Source organism: Pongo abelii, chromosome 4 (assembly GCF_028885655.2).
Source record: "Pongo abelii isolate AG06213 chromosome 4, NHGRI_mPonAbe1-v2.0_pri, whole genome shotgun sequence".
Classification (NCBI taxonomy): Eukaryota; Metazoa; Chordata; class Mammalia; order Primates; family Hominidae; genus Pongo; species Pongo abelii.
The window spans coordinates 137,014,620-137,033,781 of NC_071989.2; the positions used below are offsets into that span (position 1 = coordinate 137,014,620).

The 19,162-nt window shown below is 39.3% G+C and overlaps 1 long non-coding RNA gene across 1 annotated transcript; it reads right to left on the bottom strand.

The window, feature by feature from the left end:
* Positions 1 to 10,136: 10,136 nt before the first annotated feature.
* On the bottom strand, positions 10,137 to 13,933 carry LOC129059290 (uncharacterized). Its single transcript, XR_008525084.2, has 3 exons — positions 13,450 to 13,933; positions 13,309 to 13,354; positions 10,137 to 10,414 (listed from the first exon to the last, which is right to left on the bottom strand). It is a non-coding gene; the product is annotated as an uncharacterized LOC129059290 (long non-coding RNA).
* Between the last annotated feature and the right edge of the window lie 5,229 nt (positions 13,934 to 19,162).

The window sequence follows — 19,162 nt, forward strand, 5'->3', positions numbered from 1 at the left end:
TATGGAGAGATAATGGGTGATGTTTCTCAGGGCTGCTTCGAGAAGGATTAGGGGCGGTGTGGGAACCTAGAGTGGGAGAGAATAAGCGGAAGGAAGATTTTGTGGTAAGGGGTGATATTGTGGGACTGTTAGAAGAAACGTTTGTCATTTAGAATTATTGGTGATGGCCTGGATACGGTTTTGTATGCATTGAAAAACTAAACGGAATAAGAGAAGGAGAAAAGCAGGTATTAAAGGTTTAAGAATTGGGAGGACCCAGGACATCTAAGTAGAGAGTGTCTAGGGAGATTCAGCATAGTCCTGCCAGCAAAGATTATTTATTTACTTCAACAGTTAAGAGTGGCAGTTTGGGGATAGAACCAGAAGATATCAGCTGTGATGGCTTGGAGAAACAGTGTAAACTGTCAGTGTAAACAAGAGCAGGGCAGGTATGAGTAGTTGAGAACGGTGAATAGGAGTATGACTAGACAGAAGATAGTGGGGATGACAAGTTTTTTGGGGCACAGTCTAAGTTGGTCTGGTGTGTGGAATGAGACTGGGGCTTAATGAAAAGGAGCGTCCATATAGGAGCTCAAATGGGCTGTACCCTGTAGCATTCCGAGGACAGGCCTGAATTCTGAGAAAAGAAAGAGGTAAAAGTATTGTCCAGTCCTTTTTAAGTTGGCAGCTGAGCTTGGTGGGGTGTGTTTTTAAAAGACCATTAGTCCATTCTACCTTTCCTAAAGACCGAGGACTGTAAGGGATATAAAGGTTTCACTGAATACCAAGAGCCTGAAAAACTGGTTGGCTGATTTGACTAATAAAGGCCGGTCCACTATCGGACTGTGCAGAAGTGGAAAGGCCAAACTGAGTAATTATGTCTGACAGAAGGGAAGAAATGACAGTGGTGGCCTTCTCAGACCTTGTAGGAAAGGCCTCTACCTATCCAGTGAAAGTGTCTACCTAGACCCAAGAGGTATTTTAGTTTCCTGACTCGGGGCATGTTGGGTAAAGCCAATTTGCCAGTCCTGGGCAGGGGGCAAGTCCCTGAGCTTGATGTGTAGGGAAGGGAGGAAGCCTGAATAATCCCTGAGAAGTAGTAGAATAGCAGATGGAACACTGAGAAGTTATTTCCTTGAGGATAGATTTCCATGATGGAAAGGAAATGAGAGGTTCTAAGAGACGGGCTAGCGGCTTGTAACCTACGTGGAAGAGGTTATGAAATGACGACAGAATAGAATGGGCCTGTGAGGCTGGAAGCAGATATTTTCCTTGGTCTAAGAACCATTTGCCTTGTGTGGGAAGAGATTGATAGGTGGAAGTTTCAGCAGGGGAGTAGGTGGGAGTGACTGATGTGAAGGAGAAAAACTGGCCATGAGGGACAGAAGTTGGAATGCTAGCTGCTTGTCTAGCCACATTATCAGCATAAGCATTGCTTAGAGCAATGGGATCTGACGCCTTTTGATGCCTCTTGCAGTGAATGACTCCAGCTTCCTTTGGAAGTAAAGCGGCTTTGAGAAGTGTTTTTTTTTTTTTTTTTTATTAAAGAGGGATTAATGATAGAGGACCCTTGTGTAGTGAGGAAACCTCTTGCATGGTGGTGCAGGATATGGAAGGCATATTTAGAGTCAGTATAAATATTGATGTGTAGTACCTTTGCAAGAGTGAGGGCTTGACTTAAGGCAATGAATTTGGCTTGTTGAGAGGTAGTGGAGGGGGGCAGAGCTGTAGCCTCAATGATAGATGTGGAAGATACTATGGCATAGCCTGCCTTTGCTGGTGAGTGGCGATTAGGCCTGGTGGAACTGCCATCAATAAACCAAGTGTGGTCAGGGTGAGAAACAGGGAAGAAGGAAATGTGGGGAAATGGGGTGAACATCAGGTGGATCAGAGAGATGCAGTCATGAGGGTCAGGCGTGGTAACCGGAATAATGTGGGAGGCCAGATTGAAGTACGGGCCAAGAACAATGGTAATTGTGGGACTCAACAAAGAGTGAGTGCAGCTGAAGGAGCCAGGGAGCAGAAAGCATGTGTGTCAGGTGTGAGGAAGAAAATAGATTTTGGAAGTTATGAGAACTGTAGAGAGTGAATTGAGCATAGTTTGTGATTTTAAGGGCCTCTAAAAGTATTAGGGTGGCAGCGGCTGCCACACGCAGACTTGAGGGCTAGGCAAAACAGTAAGGTCAAGTTGTTTGGATAAAAAGGCTACAGGGCACGGTGCCGCCGGTTCTTGTGTAAGAATTCCGACTGCACAGCCCTGCACTTCAGTTGTGGGTAATGAAAACAGTTGGGATGAGTCAGTGAGAGCTAGGGTGGGGGCAGTCTCTAAAGCCGTCTTCAAGGAACAGAAAAAGGAGTGGGGAAAGGATTTAGGATCTATGGGGTCAGCTAGGTTTCCTTTTGTGAGTTTATATAATGGTTTTGTTAGGATGGCAAAACCAGGTATCTAAAGGCGAAAGTATCCAACCATGCCCAGGATGTAGAAGGTGTTGGGGTTTGAGAGATCAGTCAGACACGATCAACAGGGAGAGCACGTGTGTTTTTATGAAGAATTATGCCAAGGTAGGTAACGGATGGAGAAGAAATTTGAGCTCTGTAGGGGGATACCTGATATCCTTTGGAGAATAAATGCTGAAGGAGCAGAAGTGTGTCTTGTTGAGAAGATTCAAAGAAGGGGCTACAAAGAAGAAGGTCATCAATATATTGAATAAGGTGATAAGCGGAGGGGTGGAAAGAAAGTGAATCATGAGAAAGAGCTTGGATGAAGTAGTGAGGGCTGTCCCTGAAACCTTGCGGCAGCGCAGCCCAGGTAAGCTGCTGGGACTGTTGGGTGTCAGGGTCAGTCTAGGTGAAAGCAAAGAGAGGCTGGGACGAAGGGTGCAGGGGAATAGTGAAAAAAGCATCTTTAAGATCAAGAACAGAATAGTGAGTTGTGGAGGAAGGTATTGAGGACAAAAGAGTGTATGGGTTGGGCACCACAGGGTGGATAGGCAAAACAATTTGGTTGAAAAGGCGCGGATCCTGAACTAATCTGTAAGACTTGTCCAGTTTTTGGACAGGTAAAATGGGGGAAATGTAAGGAGAGTTTATAGGTTTTAAAAGGCCAAGCTGTAACAGGTGAGTGATAACAGGCTTTAATCCTTTTAAAGCATGCTGTGGGATGGGATATTGGCATTGAGCGGGGTAAGGGTGATTAGGTTTTAATGAGATGGTAAGGGGTGCATGATCAGTCACCAAGGAGGGAGTAGAGGTATCCTATACTTGTGGATTAAAGTGGGGGGATACAAGAGGAGGACACAAAGGAGGCTTTGGATTGGGAAGAAGGGCAGCAAATGAGAAGTGGCTGTAGTCCAGGAATAGTCAGGGAAGCAGATAATTTAGTTAAAGTGTCTCCACCTAATAAGGGAACTGGGCAGGTGGGGATAACTAAAAAGGAGTGCTTAAAAGAGTATTGTCTAAGTTGGCACCAGAGTTGGGGAGTTTAAAGAGGTTTAGAAGCCTGGCCGTCAATACCCACAACAGTTATGGAGGCAAGGGAAACAGGCCCTTGAAAAGAAGGTAATGTGGAGTGGGTAGCCTCCATATTGATTAAGAAGGGGATGGACTTACCCTCTACTGTGAGAGTTACCTAAAGCTCGGCGTCCGTGATGGTCTAGGGGCTTCCGAGGCAATCAGGCAGCATCAGTCTTCAGCTGCTAAGCTGAGAAGATCTGGGAAGGAGTCAGAGAGCCTTGGGCCAGAGTTCCAGGGGCTCTGGGAGTGGCTGCCAGGTGAGTTGAACAGTCCGATTTTCAGTGGGGTCCTGCACAGATGGGACGCGGCTTAGGAGGAATTCCAGGCTGCGGGCATTCCTTGGCCTGGTGGCCAGATTTCTGGCCCTTGTAGCAGGCTCCTGGGGGAGGCAGGCCTGGAGGAATGCCTGGCCACGGCGGTTTAGGCGTTTGGAAGTTCTTGTGTGCTGGATATGTGGCTGGGGTTTCTCTCACAGTGGAGGCAAGGAATTGCAACTCAGAAATATGTTGCTACTTGGCTGCCTCTACTCTATTATTGTACACCTAGAAGGTGAGGTTAATTAAGTCCTGTGGGTTCGAATCTGAGTCACGGCACCAAATTTCACTCGCGTCCTTGTGAAGAGACCACCAAACAGGCTTTGTGTGAGCAACAAGGCTGTTTATTTCACCTGGGTGCAGGCGGGCTGAGTCCAAAAAGAGAGTCAGTGAAGGGAGATAAGGGTGGGGCTGTTTTATAGGATTTGGGTAGATAAAGGAAAATTACAGTCAAAGGGGATTTGTTCTCTGGCGGGCAGAAGTGAGGGTCGCAAGGTGCTCAGTGGGGGAGCTTTTTGAGCCAGGATGAGCCAGGAAAATGACTTTCACAAGGTAATGTCATCCCTTAAGGCAAGAACTGGCCATTTTCACTTCTTTTGTGGTGGAATGTCATCAGTTAAGGCAGGGACAGGCCATTTTCACTTCTTTTGTGGTGGAATGTCATCAGTTAAGGCAGGAACCGGCCATCTGGATGTGTCTGTGCAGGTCACAGGGGATATGATGGTTTAGCCTGGGCTCAGAGGCCTGACAGTGAGATCCTGTCTCTACTACAAAAAAATAAATAAATAAAAAGAGTGGTGTGGTGGTGTGCATCTGTAGTCCCAGCTACTCAGGAGGAAAATTTGAAATAAAATGGAAAGAGAATGGTCATTGGTCAGAGTAAAGTGAAGCTGGAAAAAATATTTTCTTGTTACTTACTATTTGTGTGATATTGTACAATTTGTTTCCTGACCCTCAGTTTTCTTAATCGATGTGTAAACAATAATATTTTTCTTCTAATTATTATGTAAGAATTTAATGAGACACATAATTTCTTCATGTAATATGCTCATGTGACTCATAATTTGCTATATATATTTAATTCCCTTACCTTTCTCTTAAAATACAAGATAACATTCATTCATTCATTCTCTTAATAGGTAGAAGTACCTGCTAGGTTTTACTGCTTATACTAATTAAAACACCAAAACCTTTAAACCTGTTTTCTGTAAAGACCCCCAAAGAAAATAAAATATGTATATAAATGAGTTGTCCAATGCAGATCACATCATAATTAATATAATTCTGTCCACTAAATTATGTTCCTAAGAAGCTGTAGTTCCCAACCTAGCAATGAGATAATCTCTTGAAGCATTTTACTATGAATTAAGAAATAAAGGGGAGAATACATAGCAGAAAAAAGAACCACAAATATGGAGTGAAATCAGAAGGAGTCAGATTCTAATTCCATGCCAATTGGATAGGCTTCCCCAGTCTTCATTGAGAAGCTCTCCATATGTCTCCAATTTAAACCAAGCCACTCCCAACAGGAGCTCTACCTCAAAGAAGCCTGAGAAATGGCTGGATGTCAGCGTCCTCAGGGTACTTAAAATACATTTGCTCTGACAGGATCTTGAACACCTGCAGTTATTTCAAAGGAATTTTGATCCAACAATAATTCACATAATTTATCATCTAGAGATGCCAAAGATTCTTTGAAAAACTATGCTGTAGTTAGCAAAAGAAAAAAAAAAGAAAAAAGTGATGGTGGGTGGCATTATTTTCACATAGGATGTTTTTACAGGCATCATTAAATTCTTCTGTTTTTTCTTTCTAGTCTTTGTTTCTCCGAAGTTGAAACATTGACTGTGGATGCATTTTTGAACTTTATTGTGTGTTTACAGTGAACACATACAAAGGAGCTATTCTTTTCTTTCAAGGGACCTGGGCTTTCAGTTTTGTTTTCATCTCAGATGAGAGCATATCTGGGAGTCTCACCTTAATAACATTTCTAATTTTGAGAAATTCCATGATTTTTCTTTTAACATAATCACACTGAGATTTGAAAATATTTATTGCATCTGAGAAGAAATATGTTATTCAGAAAGAATAAGGGTTCGGATTCTTTACAGTTCCAGTTGTAAAATAAATGTCTTTCACCCAAATTTAGGGCTCTGGGCAAGCCGGGACAGAAAGGACAGTGTGTTGTGATTCCCTTTGTGAAACCAGTCAGATGTGCTCAAGGGGAAAAACTGGGGAGAAACTAGCACTCTTGACATTGTGGATTGTGGGGAACCAGGTTTGTTTGAGACAAGCTAGGGAACTATTGGATCCAGTTAGCATTCAGAGAGAGTAAGAGAATTGATGCTTCCACAAGTAGACAGATATAAAGTAAAGCTGATGAAACCAAATCTACAAAAAGGCTCCAGGTCATAATTAGCAGAAAAGTTAATTAGAAAATGTGCTTTGAAAGTTAATTTCTTCAATAGTTACCTAACTTCTATCTTTGCATTAAATAGAAACACCTTTATTAAATAGACAGAAGGCAGCTGTCTGCTATCATAAAAAAACTTTTTAAAAACAAAAATATATATATTGATTCCCCTGAGAGGTGTTTGGCTGCTACTCTCATAGCAGCACATGACTGAGATAAGTCTACTATTGCTGTTCAGCTAGTCCTCAGTAGAAACCACTGAGCATAGGATTTCAGCTTTCAGGGTGAAGTCTATTTCCTGGAGAAATAGAGAAACCTCTACATTTTCCCCTTTCTCAGATTTTTCTTATTTAACAGAAATGATACTCCGTAAGAGCAGAATTACCAAATATTAGTGTTCTTTGTAGCGGGTTAAATAATGAGTATTATTATTCTGACTCTACATCCTGAAAAAACCTGGTCTTTCATAGATTTGCATGAATCAATCAGGATTCAGAAAGGTTGGTTAAAAGACATAGGATACACAAAAATAAAATCCCATTTTCAGATTGGATCAACTTGCCATGGAAATTATTGCCAACACCATTTTTGTGTAGCTCTTCCAAACCTCAATTTGGCTTTCTTGCTTGGAAACATACAATTGCACAAACTATGCTCCCCAGAGACACTTTCCTGCACCTGAAAAAAAATCCAGTTATGCCCATAGACATGAACAAAAGAGCATGGATAGCCGAAATGAATCTCTCTTCCAAATGGGTAAAGGGACTCAGGCAGTGGCACACTGAGGTATTAAATATGTACTTTTTTTTTTTCTTTTTTTTGCCACATTGATTGACCTATCAGAAAGCAGAATTGAAGAATGTTGTGGTTTTACTTGGGAGGTGGGTTCAAAAGCTTTTTGCTGCTAAATGGTATGGATAATTTGTATTTTATTTTATGATGAAAAATAAACTTATCCTGACTGAAAGGTCTTAGCAAAAACCCTTTCTAACTTTTCAGCGAGGTTCTACTGAATCAAGTGCTTTAAGTTGATCTTCAGTTTCTGGCTTCAGAAAAAAATACCATGTCCATTCTGAAATGGAACAAAGTTTAAACACAGCTTTCTGGGTGGTTTGACACAATTCTAAACTAAAGACTTGTGCACTCCCAGCATGACCAAGATTACCTCCCCGCCTCCTGCTGTTTCTTTATGGTGGCCCTTGATTGCAAACCTGCTATTACAGCCTTCTGGAATCCTTAACCCTTTCAAAGTAGTTTTTTTCCTTCCTGTCTTTCTTAGTTTGCTCCGTATTTTAGAGATTGGTCTGGCTGAATCATCTCAGAATTTGTGATTTTTGTAGACCCGTCACACCCTCTAGGCTTTCATGGTACAATGAAGTTTATTACATTTTAATTTTTAAATTATATTTTTATTATGAAAGGCTGCCTCAGATTTTATGAGTAAAATGAGTGTTCGTTCAAGGCATGGGATCTAGGGCCAAACAACACTACCTGGGTTCAAATCCATGCTTTCCTTGTTAGCTATAGTATGCTTTTTGGACTGTTTTGTCTTCTCTAATTAGTTTTTTCATATGTAAAAAGGTTCAAAACCAAAGCTACCTCAGAGAGTTGTGAAGAGTAAATAAGCCAATGCATGTAAAGTGCCTAGAACTGTGTGTGGCACATATGAGCTCCAGAAATGTTAGCTATTAGTGATCAAAAGTAGAATGTGATGTTTCAGGTGTGGGAAAGAGTAAACTTTTCAAAATTTAAATAATTCTCAGAATCCTGTGAATGATTGATACTGACCATCTAGTCACATTGGTAAATGTCATTAAAGACCAAGATTCGAGGTATTTAAGTTTCTTTTTATGTAGAGTAGGAATAGATATTTTTTTATGAAGATTTAGAGGCAGCCAAACATACCTATCATATAAGAATCGACCATATAAAAGTATTGGGGGGGGGGAAACTATAACTAGTTATCGAATGTGTGTTTCCTCCTAGGACTGTGAAATCAATGATACTCTGAGATATGCAGGGATATAGCTCCCTGCTGCCCCATAGTGGCAGTTGTTGTCAGTACAGTTTCCTCCTTCAAGGTGGTCAGTGGGGCTCCATGGAAATTCAACCAGGAGATTGCTAGGAAAGTAAACACAACCTACTCTATTCTTATCAGTAAAGGCCAGTGGGAATAATAGATAAGAAGAAAAGAAACAAGATCCCACCCACATAAGAAAAGAAAACGTAAGTATCAGAAAGAAGTATCCTGTGAATTATGTTGCCTGAGAAAAATGCCATTGATCCAAATGGCATGAACAGAGTGGCCCTAAATTGCTGCGAGCCTACATGAATTACTGCAGATTGGCTCTTGAAAACCTGCTACTTTATTCTCACTGTCTGTTTGTCTGTCTATCTATCATCTAAATTATTTTTCAAGCAATACTACCCTTATAGTATGTAGGGGCACTTTGAAAGCTAGTAATTTGGTGACACTTCAAGCCATTATATTTGAAAAACATTTTTTATTCTTTATTTAGAAAAGAGACTGAGCTTACAAAGGCAAGCCATGATGCACAGCACTGAGGATCATAGCTACCTTAGCCACATCTCTGCCCTCCTGAGCAATTCAGCTCTGCCTCCAAACTTGCATTTCCTACTCAGCAAAGTGAAAGTTCTATGAGTAAGTCAATTCCCCATTCTTAGAAAGCAATTTGTGATCATTTACTGTTTATAGACAACATTACCTATCAATACCAAGCAGCTTATCAAAGTGTTAACTCTGCACATATAGGTCTCTAATAAGGGTCCTGGTCGGTAGATACTTCCATGTCTCACTGTAATTTCAGTCAGATTTTGGCAACTGCTAGTTGTTAGTGTCTTAGTTGCCTGTCTGTGCTTTCCCCAGGCTTCAAAACTTGGATTTTATCATCTGTCATGTTCCCACATCCTATATGTTGCCAGATTTGGTCCATCTGGTCTTGCAATATGACCTCCCACCATGCTTTTCTCTCCATTCCCCTGACACTGCCAAAACCCAAGCTCAATTACATCTCATCCAAATTTTGCCACAGCCTTAAACTCATCTCCCTCCCATCCTCTGTAAAGAAACAATGTGGTAGATTGAAGATATTATATGTTTTGGAGTCAGAGAAACCTCAGTTTGAATTCCAGTTTCACCACTTACTTTGCTGTGTGATCTTTGGCAACTGATCTCAATATGCATCTTAAAAAGGAGAAATAATAATCTCTTCAAAGAATCTAACATCCTGTTTGGCACAGTGTTGATACTTTGAAATGCCAGTTACCATTTTCCTTTCCCTTCTCTGTGGAAGATTCAAGGGCAGGCTAGAAGAAACCATCTCCTTGGTTACAGGTAATAAAATAGTGCATTTTAAATTACAGAGAATTTAAAGTCAACCATGTAAATAACTGAAAGAACATTTGTTTGTTATTATATCCTGCACTTATAACCCTAAATAATGTCAGTGATAAAATGCTTCTCTTCTAAAAAATCCTTTTTTGGTATATGTTCTAAAGAATAGCTGCTATTGTTGTTGAGTTTCAATAGTAACATCAATTTACAGTAGCTTAAAATCAGCACATTTATGTTACTTACCTTTTGATAAGGTTTGGCTGTGTCCCCACCCAAATCTCATCTTGAATTGTAGCTCCCACAATTCCCATGTGCTGAGGGAGGTACCTAGTTAGAGGTAATTGAATCATGGGTGTGGGTTCTTCTCGTACTGTTCTCGTGATGGTGAATGAGTCTCATGAGATCTGATGGCTTTATAATGGGGAGTTTCCCTGCACAAGTTCTCACTTTGCCTGATGCCATTCATGTAAGAGATGACTTGCTCCTCCTTACCTTCTGCCATGAACGTGAGGCCTCCCCAGCCATGTGGAACTGCGAGTCCATTAAAACTATTTCCTGTATAAATTACCCAGTCTCAGGTATGTCTTTATTAGCAACATGAAAACGGATGAATACACTTTGAATAAACACTGTATTGTACATAGGCATTAATCCAGAGAACTTTCAGTTATACAGCTCACCCCTGACATACAGATTCAGTCTTTGCCCACAGAGAACATACATAGCAGGTTGGAAGTATGCAAGCATGTTCCAGGCATGATTCGAGTATTCCAATCTTGTAGTACCACCTATTCCTGCCTTTAAACAGTTGATCTGAAATGAACAATTATAACTCAGGGTCTGTGAAGATAAAAAAAGCAGAATTGGAATTAATTCCATTTCATGACCACTGAGAGTTATTTGCATTTAAATTTTCTGAAATTATTGTGAAATAGGATTTTTATGACTCTTTGCCAAACTTATGTCTGAGACTGTTTGAAATGACCTGTAGTATATTGGTTGCTTCAGATAAAATTTTCAAACTTAAAATTAACAAAACATGTTCTTTAGTGAACTTTGAATGAAGAGAGATTGATAAATATAGCTATATTTGCTATGGAACAGGAATATGAAAAACCATTGATTTTGATAAAGTTGCAGAAATCAAGGCTCTTAACAGAAACTGTAATGTTAATATTCATTATTGTGTCAAATCAACATGTATGTATAAGATTTTTCTCTTTTTCCAAAAATATTTTAGACATTTACAAGTGTATACCATAATACATAATATATATTGCTCTCTTTTACTGATTTTGTTTTTAATTTTTTTAGTGGTATAATTACATTGTAAAGTTTTAGAAAAGAAAATCTTAATGGTTCCATTTCTTTTCTAGCCATTGTCCTTATTTATCTCATTTTATGTTTATTACTGAAAATAAGTTTGTTATAAAGAGGAGGTAGGTGTTAAAAAGTGATGTACTTTATGTGTCAAATATAGCACCAACCCATCTTAACTCCAGGCCTCTCTCTTCAATTATTTTCAAACATTAATGTCACTTATTTTCCTTGAGGCACAAATCTGATCATGCCATTTGTCTGTCAAATATTTTCTGGGGCATATTCTTTCATGCCGAAAGAAAGTTGCATGAAACTGCATTAGTGTGTGGCATTCATGGATTACCACCTCCTTGGGAATGCCATCTCCCCATCTTCTCTTCCTGTGTCGGTAACTACTTGCAAGTTAATAAACAGGCCCTTTCAGGCCCTGCTTCCCACCTGTGCATATTGTTAACCTCACCTGGAATGCCTGGGCATCTTCTTTCTTCGTCTTCTCTAATCCTGTACTGGACCAACATCAGATTTGGGCTATCCTTTCATAAAACCTCTCCTGATGCTCCCAGGAAAAAAAAAATCATGCTCCTTTCCTCAGAATTTTCAGAGCTCTTGGGTTATGGGAATTTTCTTTTTCCTCTAAATCCCTTCATCTCTTGTGGTGTTTGTACCTTTATATTATAATAACTTATTTATGTTTCTTGTTTTAAAATTTCTCCTTGGGGTAAAAGCTCCTAAAAGGCAAACTTCGTATCTTATTTATCTGATTCAGAGAACCAACAAGGCTGCTTGAGTAGGCATGGTGCTTCTTCTGCTTCCGTTTGCCCTTGCTGGATCCCCTGAAACTCCTAGCTGAGTGGTTCTCATTTAGCCTGGGACCTGAGAAAGCCCTGAAGTTTTGCATGCAACTGGGTGTTCACATGTGTAGCTGTCAAATGAGCTGGACTCAAAGGGATTTAATCAGCTGCCATCCTTTCAAGCATGTCCAGTGGGCTAGTTTTTCTTGCCCTTGGATATAATTTTGGCAATTTTCATAAACTTTCTGAATCTTTTCAATCATAGCTACAATCTTATTTCAGAAACTGCAAAGTCCTCACAATGTTGAATTTTACCTGAGTCTTGTGCTGTTGGTAAACAGTGATGGTTAAGAAATTCTACCACTGTTTGTGTTCTGGCAAGCAGCTCTTTGGACATTATCACCCTGCCCCCTGTGACTTAGAGAAGACTCGATGACCCTTTGTTTATCTATGACACAGACTGCAAATTCTCATTCTATGACTTAGAAATAATTCATTGAACTACTTGTCCCTACTGGTCAATCAGAACAAAATACTTATTAACCAAAGTTTTGTTGAGTTTTCCTCTTTTCTCCAGGGCCCTGAGCTCCCCTCTCCCCAGCCTGAGCTGCACACAAGGTCTCCTGAGAGTAGGCTGGCTTCAAGGCAAAACATTCTCTGATCATACCATTCTTCCATCCACTTGTCAACACCGGTTCTTTGTAGCCTTGTCCACTCCTCCCGACAGCAGATACACTCTTTGCCTAACCCTTGAGATGCTTTCATATCTTACTATCAGAGTGTTCTCCCTACTGTAATCATCCCATGCCTCTATTGCAATAGTCCCTTTCCTTACCTTGCAGTAATCCTTTGAAAGAAAGTCTCTCCTTACAAAGTCCAGATACGTTTTGTATTTGACAGTCCAGACCAGAGTAACACTCAAAACTGCAAACTCTTTGGTAATTTAGAGCTTCCCTCTGCCCTAGCTTTGAATGGCTTTAAGTCTGGAAAGCCCATTGTCTTTTTTTCTCCCTGCTTTGCCAGCACTTCACAATTTACTGGCTAAGATTCTGATTCTTTCACACCTGGCTGGGGGAAAGGCGATTTGTGAAAGAGACTTTGGCAGGTATTGTTGAAATTTGGTACTGGTGGCTCACCAGGGTTTTTTCTTCTTGGTACATTTTTTGTGGGTTTCCAGGAAAGTTCCACTTCTGGAAATATCCAATGTCACCTTCCCTCATACAGCCAGCCACCTCGGCCCCCAGGCCTTGGAAGTCCACCTTTTTGGGGGGTCATTTTGCTCACTGACATCTTTCCCCACAGACAGTACTACTGGGCAGAGCCCTTTTAAAGGGAGCCTAGGCCAGTTTCCTCCTGTGGTGCCCTTTGGCTCAAAGGACTGCTCACCTATCTTGGCAGGAAAGCGTCTTCTTCCCAGTTCTCCCCTTTCTCTGCATTGCTGTTCCCAGCCACTCAGGGTCTTTGTATTTCTGTCATGACATAGAGCCTATTTCCCTGTGTCTCCCAAGCAAGTACTCTGGGTGGATCCCTGGCAGCCCTACCACTTGGCTCCACTTCTTTCCTTTCCCACCTGAAGTAATGAGGAAAACACCTCAGCCCGAACTCCTCGCAGCATTCTCTCACCTTATGTTAATGTTCTTTTCCCCTGAACCTCTTGTAGTACCTCCAGCTACATGAAGCATAAAGAGTTAGGGTTAGTTTTTGCAAATTCTGCATAGGTAGTGTAGTACCTTAGTTTGGAACATGGAGGTATGTGGTACCTACCTTTAGGCCTTTGAACCTCTGCCAAAACTATGCAGGAAAACTTCCTTTTACATATGGTTATTTATTTATTTTTCTGAAGCAATTTGGTCAAAGGTGTCAACACATTCTTAAAAATGATCTCCAATCCAAAGAAGCTTAAAACCGATGGGTCACACTAGATGCCCTATCATACACCTTCACGTCTCTCCTGTTGTTCACTCAGCCTGGTCAGCGCTTATTCTTTCTTAATTTAATACATTTCTCTTCATCATTTGAGACCTGATAATGGCACCCTTTCTTCTCTAAAGTCACTCCTTCCCCTGTCACTCCTCCATCTTACAGAACAAATTCCTGCCTTCCAATGTTACCCATACCTCTGCATGACATATCACTTTTAGTTAATTCTTTAACTCAACATATATTGAGTGAGTGCCCCAGATGTGCCAGGATCTGTGTCAAGCAATGAGGATGTGCAAGGTGGACATGGTCGCTGATCTCATGGAATGTTTTCTCCTCTCGTTGTTTATTTATTGTTCTGAAGAGACAGAATCTTGCTCTGTTGCCCGGGGTGGAGTGCAGTGACACAATTATGGCTCACTGCGGGCTCTAACTCCTGGGCTCAAGTGGGAGCCTGGCTAGTTTTCTTTATTATTATTATTTTTTTTGTAGAGATGAGGGTTTCCACTATGTTACCCAGGCTGGTGCCTCAGCCTCCCAAAACGCTGGGATTGCAGGTATGAGCCACTGTGCCCAACCAACATTGTCTCTTCTGCTCTATCAGGAATTCCTTGATGGGACAGTTTTCTGTTTATTAATCTTTAATCCTTGCTATGTGGCTTCTAGGAATGCTCAGTATGTTTACTAAATAAATTAATTAATGGACATACGCACAAAACCTTAAATGTGTTGACTTTTGTGACCCTGAATATAACAAGCTTGTTTAAACTGATCAGGCAAAAAAGATGATAAATGTCTCAGAAGAAAGAGGAAGGTTCACGTGATCTGAAAAAAGCTTGCGAAACTAACTTCACGTTGAAGACCCAGAGTTTCTGGCCTAGGAGCTTTTGTGGTTTTGGAATGATTGTTGAATGACCGACAATCATTCCAGAGAGATACAGTAGAAGGAAGTCCTGCTACTACATTTTTGTCACATTCTTTAGCATTTAAAATGGTAGAGCACTGTTGATAAATTTTGTGATACAACATTCGCTCAACAAATATTTAGTGAGTACCTACGACATGGGAAAATGTGTACTTAGCAGTGGTGACAATCAAATCAATTATCTACCCTAGAAAAGCTTACAACCTGATGAGAAAAAAAAGAAGCAAAAAACTATATAATATAAAGCAAAATATATATCAGGTAAATGTGTAAATGATGGTATGGGAGGTTCCAGTGGTGGAAAATAATCACATAGATTATGGTTCTGGAGAAAAAAATTTCCCAAAGATGATACCATTGGAGCTGAAACTTGGAAACTGTATAAACTGTGAAAAGCAGAGCTCTTCAGGCAGAAAAGAACAAGAACAAAAGCACGAAGATGAGACAGTACAGCTTATATTAATTGATCTGTGGACATTTACATGCATACGTTTTTCAACATTAAGCATTTCCTGTGTAGCTTGTCATTGGTTTCTAAGTACCCACTTTAGTTGCTAAAGAACAAAGTGATCCCTCTATAGCTTGAGGTACCCTTGATGACCTTATAGAGCAGTCACTCTGGGGTATGCTTAAAGACTTTGGGGAAGCCAGGGGCTTTCCTTCTCTTTGGTGTCTGCGTTTACTTAGTGGGAAGCAGAGTGTGTGTTCAAATTTCTTATTTAAAGCAAAAAATTTGCAACAGTTTTCATCTTGTAGCTAAAGTCTTTTCATGTTTTAAAATTGCCATCGACTCTGTATATAGAGTCACTAAAACAAGATCTGGGTCAGTATGTTCTTGGGATCACATTTAAACTCAGGGACCACCACTCACCCGGCCTGGGAAGGGTCATGGCTTTATCAGTCACATACTTGAATCAGAACCAAAATAGTTTTCCTCTTAGCTTAGCCTTTTTCTCCCACATTTATCTGCATTCTCCTGTGTTGATTTCTTTGTGTTTTTGTAATCTACTTCTCTCTCAATTTTTTTTTTGGCATACTTCCACTTTGTAGTCTGTCTCCATAAACCCGGGAAAATGGACACTTGCCTGTTTTATTTCTCTCAGTCTTCAAATCTGATTGCTGCTCAACTGGTACGGCCGGTTCACATTACTCACTAACCCCCTGTGGTGTAGCGCCCTGGTAATAGTGGTCACTTTTTAAATTCCTTACCAAGTGGCAGTCTTTGGGCTAGCTAATTCACATCATTTATTTCATTAATCCTCATTTAAATTCTTAAAGTAGATATTTGTTCATAGATGAGGAAACTAAGGCTCAGGGAAATTAAGCAAAATTCTTAGCAAGCATCAGGGCAGAACATTCTAACACAGTCTACCTGCCTCTGAAGCCTCTTTCTCTGTATGATCCTTGAGATTCGTGGTGCACAGTTAAAGTTGGGTGTATTAAAACAATTCACCATATAGAAAAAGGAGTTGATAAATGCATAGGGGGAATATAGATTCGAATAGCTATATTGAGCAATAGGTAGACATTTTGTTTAGACTACTGCCATAAGTGTTACTACAGCTCATCTCTCTTTTTTGTGTTTTTTTCTGTCACTGTGCTCAAAAAACAGGACTAGTGAAATACAGTTCAGAAATTACTTGCACCCACAGGATGAGCTTAGACAGCCTCCCATCTCTACTTCCTTCTCTGCAGATGAGGAAACTGAGGACAGGGGAGGCTAAGTCCGTGCCTGAGGTAACATAGATGAGGGTAAAGGAAGACTGGAAGATGAGTTCCTGACCTCTACCACAGTATGTTACCAAAACATATGGAAATTCTTGTTGAGACAAAACTCAAGTCAATGCAATCCAATTGTGGATTATTGCAGAATTAGCTATAAAATACATGTAAATATCAGGTACATACTTTTCTCCTCCATCTATTCATCATATTTACCCATTTCATCTCCTTTTTATTCTTATGTACAGAATTCTCATTCCATTCTCACATTTTCTCTTTGGCATCTATAACTGTTCAATTGTTTCTTAAGTGTCAATCTTAATATATAATATATTTATAACATTTATTTTTGCTAACTTCAGTAAGATGTGTTTATGTTTTTCTCTACACATCCTTTTATGTGGTTAGCCTTTGTGATACCATATTAGTGTTAGTGACTCTTTTGGAATTATTTCTAATGTTTGATTATTTTTGGCTTTTTAGATCTGTCTTTCTTACTTCTTTGGTATTTTATATTAGCCTGTCATTTTTTCATTGTTATGGAATCTATCATCATCCACTTTTTATTTCCATAAAACAAGCACTGTTGATGCATTTTGTCTTTCCTAAATATTAGCCGCATAGGTGCTATGGTTAAAACGTGAGCTGTGGGCTCACTACTTGCCTCCATCAGTAGTTAGCTGGACAACTGGATAAGTGAGGGCAAGTTACTTAATCTATTACTTCTTCAGTTTCTTCAGTTGTAAAATGTGGATAATAATGATCTCATTTCATATATTTGCAAGGATTAAATGAGATAACATATTTGAATCCATTATGTAAAAATGCATTCTCAATTTTAAATTGTATCCCAAAACATTCATTTTGACCATATTCAAGAAACAGATATTCTCCCCCTCTTTCTACATGTATATATTTTTTCACAGATATCTCTAGAACAATGATAAGAGATATATTTAGAATTCTTTATAGTCCTACTACTATCTTATGAAATCAATTTAAATTTTTTTTATATAATAATAATCATAGGATGGCTACATTTGGAATTCTCCTTGTTCATGCAATAATTATCATATCTCTTAAAATGTTAGATTTCAAAAGTATAATTTTAGTGCTATGTAATGCTCCTAGGAGTTGATAATTTGCCATTTATCTTAATTTTACCCCTTGTCATTCAACATCTGTGTGGTGGCAGAAAGTGCATGGATTTTAGAGTTAACAGAGTTAGTTGATTTGAATACTGGTCAGGTAATATTCAGCAGGCTATTTAACGTCTCTGAGATTTACTTTTCTTATCTATAAAATGAGAATAATGATATTTATCTTCCAGGATTATTTTATTTTGGAAAATTAATGCAGGCAAGGCTCTGATGCAAAGTATTTGCTGAAATATTTCCCTCCCACCCCATTCCACAATGGTTCTTTTCCACCCTACTCTCACTCCAATTTTTGCTCAGGTATTTTCTTAAATGGAAGATATGTTGGATAGTATTAAAGAAAAGAATTGGACTGGATATGTTATATTTTACTAAGATGCTATGTTATCAATTTTAAACTCAGCTCAGCTAGGAAATTCTTTTAAATGTTATTCCTGTGTTCAAAATTGATCTGGGATTTTTTACTTACTTACTTCATAGTATTGAAATTAAGAAGTAATTATCTTACTTTGAAGCCATCATAGCAAAAACAAACAAAAACTGAATTCCCATTCATACCATGTTACAAATCTATCTGATACAGTTATTATCTATTTAGTTATTTTATCTTCAAAGAAAAACTATAGTGGCAGATTTAGAAGTTTATGGCTGTGCCTACATCTTTCCTACTGTAAGTTCCAAAGGCAACATTCCAGTAGACTATTTCGACTTTATTATTTTAACGTATAAATAATTGCATCAGAATTTTCACAATAAATTCACAACTGGAATGGGTGATAATTATTCAGATCTGTTTCCTTACTTGCTCTATGTCATTTCTCAGAGGCTTTTCCAATTTTAAAAATATCTGATGGAATATAAGAACAAAGATTTACCATGAACTAACTTCCTGGAATTGCAAATGAAATCACCAAACTATGTGAATGAATTTTGGATCCATGCCTAATGCTATTCAACCACATCTTTTCTTTATCATGATTCTCTCTGAGAATGTCTCATTGCATAGAGCACTGAATAGCTCCCCTGGGTAGTTTTGTTTTGTTTTGTTGTTTCATCAATAGTTGACCTAAAACACAAATGGCATTGAATTAGCAGTTAATAAAATACATAATATGGCCCATTTTACTAGTGAAATGACATTAGAGTGAAATATTTTCATCTAAAATTATGTATAAGGATTGACTTAAGAATGGTTATTTCAGGCTATTGATAATAGAAGTTCCAGGAGATACACTGTATGATCAATTATTTGAAAGGTTAAAAATCCAATTTAATTGGGAATATTATTATATGATGATTATATTTATTATTAGACATGATTTATGTTAGAATTGTGCCTGAAAATTTTTGTTAAGCTTCCAAACTGGCACCGTTCATAGTAACCACCATAAGGAAGAGATAGTACAAGAACTGAAGCCCAGCCTCTGAAATATTCTGAGCTGAACTTGCAGTGACGTTCAACTTTCAGCTCCACAGCCTCTCCTGCAATCTTTTAGCAGCAAGCACTGAATTACTGAGAGAAATGTAAGATTTATGTTTTTGAAGATAAATATAGGCATATATCTTCAAACTCATATTTCAGACACAAAGGGGTCAAAACATAGTGCACGTCTACTATCTTTCTTGAACTGTTCCTTCTTTCCTGGTCCAGGTGGTTTTCAGGTACAAGTGTAAGGAAGAGCAGTCAAGTGGTGTGATCTAAGGTGTATATAGGAGCCCTTCTCCCCCTCCCAGTTTACCTGAAATTCCCCCA